Here is a 7,691-nt window from a genome sequence, read left to right as displayed (position 1 = left end):
TTTCCACCAGGACAAACCTCTAGCAAAGATCTTACCGCTAATTTGACAGCTTCACTGTGATTTGCTAGAGCAAATGAAATGTTCAGTTTGGGCACTTCAGCCAAGATAAGTACCAGATGGATCATCTAATATAGTCTTGGGACACCATCAGCAAAACCTACAATTCAGGCAGAAAAATACCAACAGGTCTCTGACCATTGCTCTGGGCATATTTTTGCTTTAATGTTGCTATGAATCACATGTCTGGGTCCTCAGCTGTAAGCTGGCAGCCCTGTTTATTACTATTCTAGAGCCATCAGCCCAGCAGAAGCCACACAGACGTGGCCACAGAGGGCACAGATTCTCCTCATGGTTCTTTCACCTTGAAGTTTGGCAACAGGTTGTGTTCCCCCTTACTCCAACCACATATATTGGTTCCCTGAATTATGACCACAGCGGGTCTTTTCTTCACAACTTCTGGGGCTTATTCCACTTGGAAAAGGTGTCTTGAGAGAAGACTACTTGAGAGAAGACGGCTGCTTTGCTGAGGCTGTCCTCAAACTTGTGATCCTCCTGTGTCGGCCTTCCCAGTACTGGGATTAGAGGTGTGTGCCACCATGCTTGGCTGACATAATTGTTTAATTCACAATTTCCTTTTCAAATTCCTGACTGCTGATATATAGAGTCATAACTGATTTATGAGTACTGAACTTGTGCCCTGCAATTTTGCTGAATTTACTCATTAGCTCTACAAGCATTTTTGTAGGTTTTCTGGGATTTTCTATATATAGTATCATGTCACCTGTGAGTACAGTTTTATCTTTTATTTTCTAATATGAATGTCTTTTCTTTCTTTTGATTTCTATGTGAATTGTGTGTGTACGTGTGCATATATGGGTGCGTGCATGCGTGCGTGTGTGTGTGTGTGTGTGTGTGTGTGTGTGTTACTGGGGATGGAACCCAGGAGCATTCTACTGAGCTCTACTCCTACCCCTTTTTTATTTTTATTTTGACACAGGGTCTCACTAGGTTGATGAGGGTTTCACTACTTGCTGAGGTTGTCCTCAAACCTACAATCCTCCTGTGTCAGCCTCCCAAGTACAGGGATTACAGTCATGCATCACTATGCCTGGCCTGACTTCTAATATTTTATACTTTCTATTTTTAAGTATAAAAAATACTCCTTCTTGCCAGATGTGGTGACACACACCTATAATCCCAGTAGTTGAGAGGCTAAGAGAGGAGAACTGCAGACTCAAAACTGGCCTCAGCAACATAGGGAGACTCTCGGAAATCTAGTGAGATCCTGTTTCAAAACAAAAATTAAAATAGGCTAGGGGTATAGCTCAGAGGTAGAATGCCTCTTGGTCCAATTCCCAGTAACACACACACACACACACACACACACACACACACACACACACACACACACACACCTTTATTAATTTATTTTTGTGGTACTGGAATGGAATCCATAGGCATTCTACCCCTGAGCTATAACCGCAGCCCTATTTTTTATTCTTTATTTTGAAACAGGGTCTCACTGAGTTGCAAAGGGCCTCACTAAAGTAGCTGAGGCTGTCCATGAACAATGATCCTCCTGTCTCAGCCTCCCAAATGCTGGGATAAGAAGTATGTGTCGCCATGCCCACCTAATATACCTTTTTAAGGTCAACAGTTAATTAAATTTACCAACATATCAAACTAATCATGCTCACTGTTTCTTGCATTCTTTTTCCTCCCTCTTGGTTAAATTAATTTTTTAAAAATAAAGTATGCACTTTAAAAAAGATCCAGCCGGGTGTGATGGACCACGTTTATAATCCCAGCATTCGGGAGGCTGAGACAGGAGGATCGCGGTTTGAGGACAGCCTCAGCTACTTAGTGAGGCCCTCTGCAACTCAGTGAGATCCTATTTCAAAATAAAGAATTAAAAAAATAGGGCTGGGGGTGTAGCTCAGAGGTAGAATGCCCCTGAGTTCCATTCCCAGTACCGCAAACAAAAAAAAAGGGGGCGGGGGGGGGGAGGGGGGGGAGAGAGAGAGAGAGAGAGAGAGAGAGAGAGAGAGAGAGAGAGAGAGATAGGATGCCCCACAATTACTCATCTGAAAACTGAGGCCTCTTTGTCTTGAAATTGAAAATTTTGTATTTTATAAAGGCAATATCTTACACAAATGAAGTATGCTATAACACTTCCAGCAGGACTGGGGAGAGTTAAGTATATTAAAATTTCTGCAGTAAAACATATAACGATTCACACTAAGTGCAATAAATAAAGGCCCAAAATAGTTTCACAAATGAATCCAGGTCAAGATGCCCCTAAATGAGTGCTAAACAAACTTTACCAAAAAACAGTGCAGGTTTTCAGAGGTTTTTTGTTTTTGTGGTACTGGGGATTTAATTCAGGAGCAGATTTATATATTGAACTCTTGAGCTATACCCCAAGCCCTATTTTTTATTATTTATTTATTTATTTCTTATTTATTGAGTGGTACTGGGGTTCCTGGAAGACCTTCTAGCTCCAGGCTACACTCTCAGACCTATTTTATATATTTTATTTGAAAACAGGGTCTCTTAAGCCAGTGCAGCTGTTTTCGAACCTGTGCGATCCTCCTGTCTCTGGCTCCCAAGCACAGGGATTACAAGCGTGCACCACCACGCCCGGCCTATTTTTTATTTTTTATTTTGAAACAGGTCTCACTAAATTGCGGAGGCTGCCCTCAAAACTGTAATCCTCCTGTCTCAGCCTCTCATGTACTGGGATTAGAAGAGTGCACTATTATGCCAGTTTTTGTTTGTTTGTTTGTTTGTTTGTTTTGGTATTGGGATTGAACCTAGGGCCTCAAGCATGCTAAACACATACTCTACCACCAAGTTATATCCCTTGCCGGTTTTTGTTTTGTTTTTTTAAAAGATAGTCTCAGGCTGAGAAAGGAAAAGCGTGGTTTGCAGACAGTCTCAGCTATTTAGTGAGGCCCTCTGCAACTCAGTGAGACCCTGCTTCAAAATAAAGAATAAAAAATAGGGCTGTGGGTGTAGCTCGGAGGTAGAATGCCCCTGGGTTCCATCCCCAGTACCGAAAGAAAGAAAGAAAGAAAGAAAGAAAGAAAGAAAGAAAGAAAGAGAGAGAGAGAAAGAAAGAAAGAAAGAAAGAAAGAAAGAAAGAAAGAGAGAGAAAGAAAGAAAAAAAGAGAGAAAAGAATAAAAAGATAGTCTCCTATGTTTTCTATGGTGGGCCCAAGTAATCCTCCCACTTTAGACTCCTGAGTAGACATGCACTACCATGCCCATCAGCTTTTTAAATTTTTGGACTGTGATTGTTTTTCTTTCTTGCTGATTCCTTCTTTCTGATTCTTTGGGATTCATTCATTCTCCCCACTCCCCACCCCCCAGAACTGGGGATTGAACCCAGGGACGCCCTCCGAGCTATACCTCCAACCCTATTTTTTAAAATTATTTATTTTGAAGCAGGGTCTTACTAAGTTTCAGAGGGCCTCACTAAATAGCTGAGGCTAGCTGCGAACCTGCAATCCTCCTGTCTCAGTCTCCCAAGTACTAGGATTATAAGCATATGCCACCATTCCCAGCTTCTTTCTCTTTCTAATACCTAGTATTAAAACTAGGGTTGCTCTACCACCGAGATACATTCTCAAATCTCAAATCTTTTTATTATTTAAAAAAATTTTATATAGAGTCTTGCTGAGTTGCTGAGGCTGACTCCCAGTTTGGAATCCTCCTGCCTCAGCTTCCCCAGTAGCTGGGATTACAGGTGTACACCACTACACCATGCTTGTACTGTGATCTTTCTTTCTTTCTTTCTTTCTTTCTTTCTTTCTTTCTTTCTTTCTTTCTTTCTTCTATTTTTTTTTTTTGTGGTACTAAAGGTAGAACCCAGTGGCTTTTCTACCTCCAGGCTATACTCTCAGACCTATTTTATACTTTATTTGGAAACAGGGTCTCACTAAGTTGCTGAGAGCCCCACTAAGTAGCTGAGGCTGGCTTCATACCTGTGTGATCCTCCAGTCTCAGCCTCCCAAGTGTTGGGATTACAAGTGTGCACCACCACGCCCAGCTGGATTGTGATTTCTTAATAGTCATAAGCCTAGAGTTCTTTCTGCAAAAGTCTCTGAGTGATAAATACTCTATTTTCTCTGTCTGAAAATATCTTCATTCTCACTTCTGGAGAGATGGGTTTACTCAGTCTCCTATATTTCCTCAGCACTTTCAAGAAACGACATCACTGTTACCTAGCTTCTGTCATTGTTATCAAGACATTCCTGCCATTCCCTTGGAATTGATCATTATTATTCATATAAGCTGTTTTTTATCATTAATGTCCTGCAGATTCTACCGTGTAGATTTATTTTTATTTATCTCATCAGTAGTGTATATGCGTGTGAATTCTGGAAAATCCTCAGCCATTCTTTGCCATCCTATCATTTTCTTTTACCTCTTATTAGAATACATTGCAGTCTCTCAGTGTCTCTTACGTGTCTTTTTTGTTTTTATCTTTGTATTTTACGTAGTTATTATCTTCCAAATTCTCTATTCTATTACATCTGATCTAGGGTTTATTCTACTTCATTTTTTAAAATTTCACAAACTTTTTTCTAATACTTTTCATTTATCCTTGAAAGAAAAGACATGGTTACTGCTTCATTTTGCATGTTTTGTTTCCCAATTTTCTTTATTTTAGAAGCACTATCAACTCTTTCCTTATCTCGTTAAGGATCCTAAATATGTTTATCAGGTTCACTGGCTGTCTTCCCAGCATCAGTTCTCCTCAGGGAGCTGGAATTTCAGCATGCTGGCTCACCTCACGTGACAGGCTTTCTCTCCTGGGACAAAGTCATCTAGAATGTCTTCTGGATGATGCCAAGCTCCACTCTTAATGGCATCAACAACAGCATAGAACCTGTCACTGAACCTCTGAGGACCACTCACTCCTGGCCACAAGGCTCTCTGCTTCTTCACATAGCCCCAGGTTTTGTAAAAGCCATTTTCCAGGAAGTTGTCTCAACTTTGACTACTTCAAAAGGTGGAGAAAAGAGGTTGGCTCCAGTCTCCTGCTCTGTGTGTGGTCTTTCTAATGTTCACCATTCCACCAAAAATGAGCACTCAGTTACCTATGCCTGTTTCTGAATCCAGAGCACAGGAGGCCCATGGTTTTAGCCCTATTTACTACACTGTGCTTTTGTTTAGTTTCTGCTCTATAGATGAATTTATATTTGTTTTACACACAGCTATGTTCCTTACATTTTCTCTTTAGAAAACTTTATGTATCACTGCAATGTGCTTGGAATGAATGGGAGGCCCACAATTGCAAGTCATTGTGATCAGAAATCTAAAACAAATTTTCTACCTTCCAAACCCTAAAAATGCATATTTATGCTATTTTTATATTTAGTTAAACTAACAAATTCTTTAGTAGACTCAATCTACCTTCTAAAATAAAGCAAAAAGTTCCTAAAATATCTTAATGGCCATACAGAAGTATACCATATGCCTGCCTTAAGCAGCTTTCTCCAAAACCAATATTCAAGCCAGGCATGGTGGCACACATCTGCAATCCCAGATATAGTTGGGACACTGAGGCAGAACTGCAAGTTTGAAGCCAGCTTGGGCAACTGAGTAAGACCAAAATAAAATGAAATTTAAAAAGAGGAGGTTAGCTTAGTGGTAGAACACTTATCCAGCATGTGCAAGGTCTTGGGTTCAATCTCTAGTACCTCAAAACAAAACAAAACAGTATCCAAATGTCACTGAACAAATTCTTTCATTTTTTTTAGTTGCTAGGATTTTTTCCCTTGAAATTTTAATTTTTTAAGAAAATTTGACATGATTTTATATTTCCCCAAAAGTTACAATGACAAAGATTCCCAGCCAGGTGTGGTGGCATAAGCCTGTCATCTCAGTACTTTAGAAGCTGAGACAGAAGGATTGCAGGTTTGAGGTCAACCTCAAACCTGATTCAAAATGAAAAACAGCTGGGAATATAGTTCAGATGAAGAATGCCCCTGGATTCACTCTCCAGTACTAAAAAAAGAAAGACAATAATTCCCAAATACCTTTTACTTCTTATTTATTTATTTACATAAGTATGGATTTATGGATTCTTATTTTATTCAATAGGTTATACTCCCTTACCATATTTATTTATTTATTTATTTATTTATTTATTTATTTATTTATTTTGCAGTAATGGAGATGGAATCCAGGGGCGTTGTTCCTCTGAAGCTATACCCTAGCCCTATTTTTTACTATTTTATTTTCTGAAACAGGTCTCACTGAGTTGCAAAGGGCCTCGCTAAGTATCTGAGGCTGTCTGTGAACCACAATCCTCTGGTCTCCGCCTCCCAAATGCTGAGATTACAAGCATGAGCCACCATGCCCAGTAATTCATTATTTATTTTGATGCTCAACTGATCCAAAATTTGGCCATGGATGCCCCTTCAAGCTGACTTCTATGCCCTTTTGACATATCTACATAAGACTGATTCCTTCCTTTCTACTTAATAGAATACAATGTTCTAGGATGGGCACAGTGGCATAAGCCTATAATGCCAGCAACTTGAGAGGCTGAGGCAGGAGAATCATAAGTTTGAGGCCATCCCGGGCAACTTAGTAAGACCCTGTCTCAAAACTAAACATTTTAAAAAGGGCTGATTCTATAGCTCAGTGGTAGTGTGCCCCTGGGTTCAATATCCAGTACCATCTGGAAAAAAAAAAACAAAGTTCTGAATACAAATGTCTCTTAAATTCATTGTAACGATAAAATAAAATAATTTAATTCCATAATTTCTCTTAGTATAATATTTATTTTATAATTATTTTTGCAGTGTTAGAGATCAAACTCAGGGCCTTGTACATGCTGGGCAAGGAATCTACCACTGAACTGTACTCCCAAGCCCCTGACTATAATATTTGATTAACTCTAGGGCAAGTTTCTCAAATTGAGGAAATTGAATTTTGAATAAACTTTCTCCAGATATATTAAGAATCCGTAATCTGAAAATCTGAAATATAAAATGCTTTAAAATCTGAACCTTCTAGAGCATTTCAAATTTTGGACTTTTTGAGTAGGAATATTCAACTAGTAAAGTCTACAGAAATGCTCCAAAATAGCCGGCGTGGTGGCGCACGCTTGTAATCCCCGCGCTTGGGAGGCGGAGACAGGAGGATCGCGCAGGTTCGAAGCCAGACATGCTGGCTTAAGAGACCCTGTTTCCAAATAAAAATATAAAAAATAGGTCTGGGAGTGTAGCCCGGAGGTAGAAGGGCTTCCAGAAACCCCAGTACAAAAAAGAAAAGAAATGTTCCAAAATTAAAACAACAACCAAAAAACCCCTCTAAAATATGAAATACTTTTGATCCCCAAGCATTTTGGATAAGGGGTACTTAACCTGCAATATATCAAGAAAACACAGTAGGAGCTGTGTTGAAAAATATTAATAAGCCAGGCATGGTGGTCCATGCCTATAATCCTAGTACTTAGGAGGCTGAGACAGGAGAATCACAGGTTCAAAGCCAGCCTTAGCAACGTGGTAAGACTCTCAGCAAACTAGCAAGAACTTGCTTCAAAATCAACACTAAAAAGATCTGGAAGTGTAGCTCCAAGGCAGAGAACCCAAAGGGCAGGGAGATCTAAGGGTACAGTTGAGAGGCAGAATGCCCTTGAGTTTAACCTCCAACACTCAGAAAATATGCTTTCA

At 39.7% G+C, this 7,691-nt stretch overlaps 1 protein-coding gene across 1 annotated transcript in view; it reads right to left on the bottom strand.

The window, feature by feature from the left end:
- CSTPP1 (centriolar satellite-associated tubulin polyglutamylase complex regulator 1) overlaps positions 1–7,691 on the bottom strand; it is a gene marked incomplete at both ends in the record, with an annotated part of 203,991 nt that overhangs the window by 111,752 nt on the left and 84,548 nt on the right.

This window comes from Muscardinus avellanarius (genome assembly GCF_963383645.1).
Source record: "Muscardinus avellanarius genome assembly, chromosome: 1".
NCBI lineage: Eukaryota > Metazoa > Chordata > Mammalia > Rodentia > Gliridae > Muscardinus > Muscardinus avellanarius.
The sequence above is the reverse complement of the archived record's forward strand: the minus strand, read 5'-3'. Positions and strand labels throughout refer to the sequence as shown.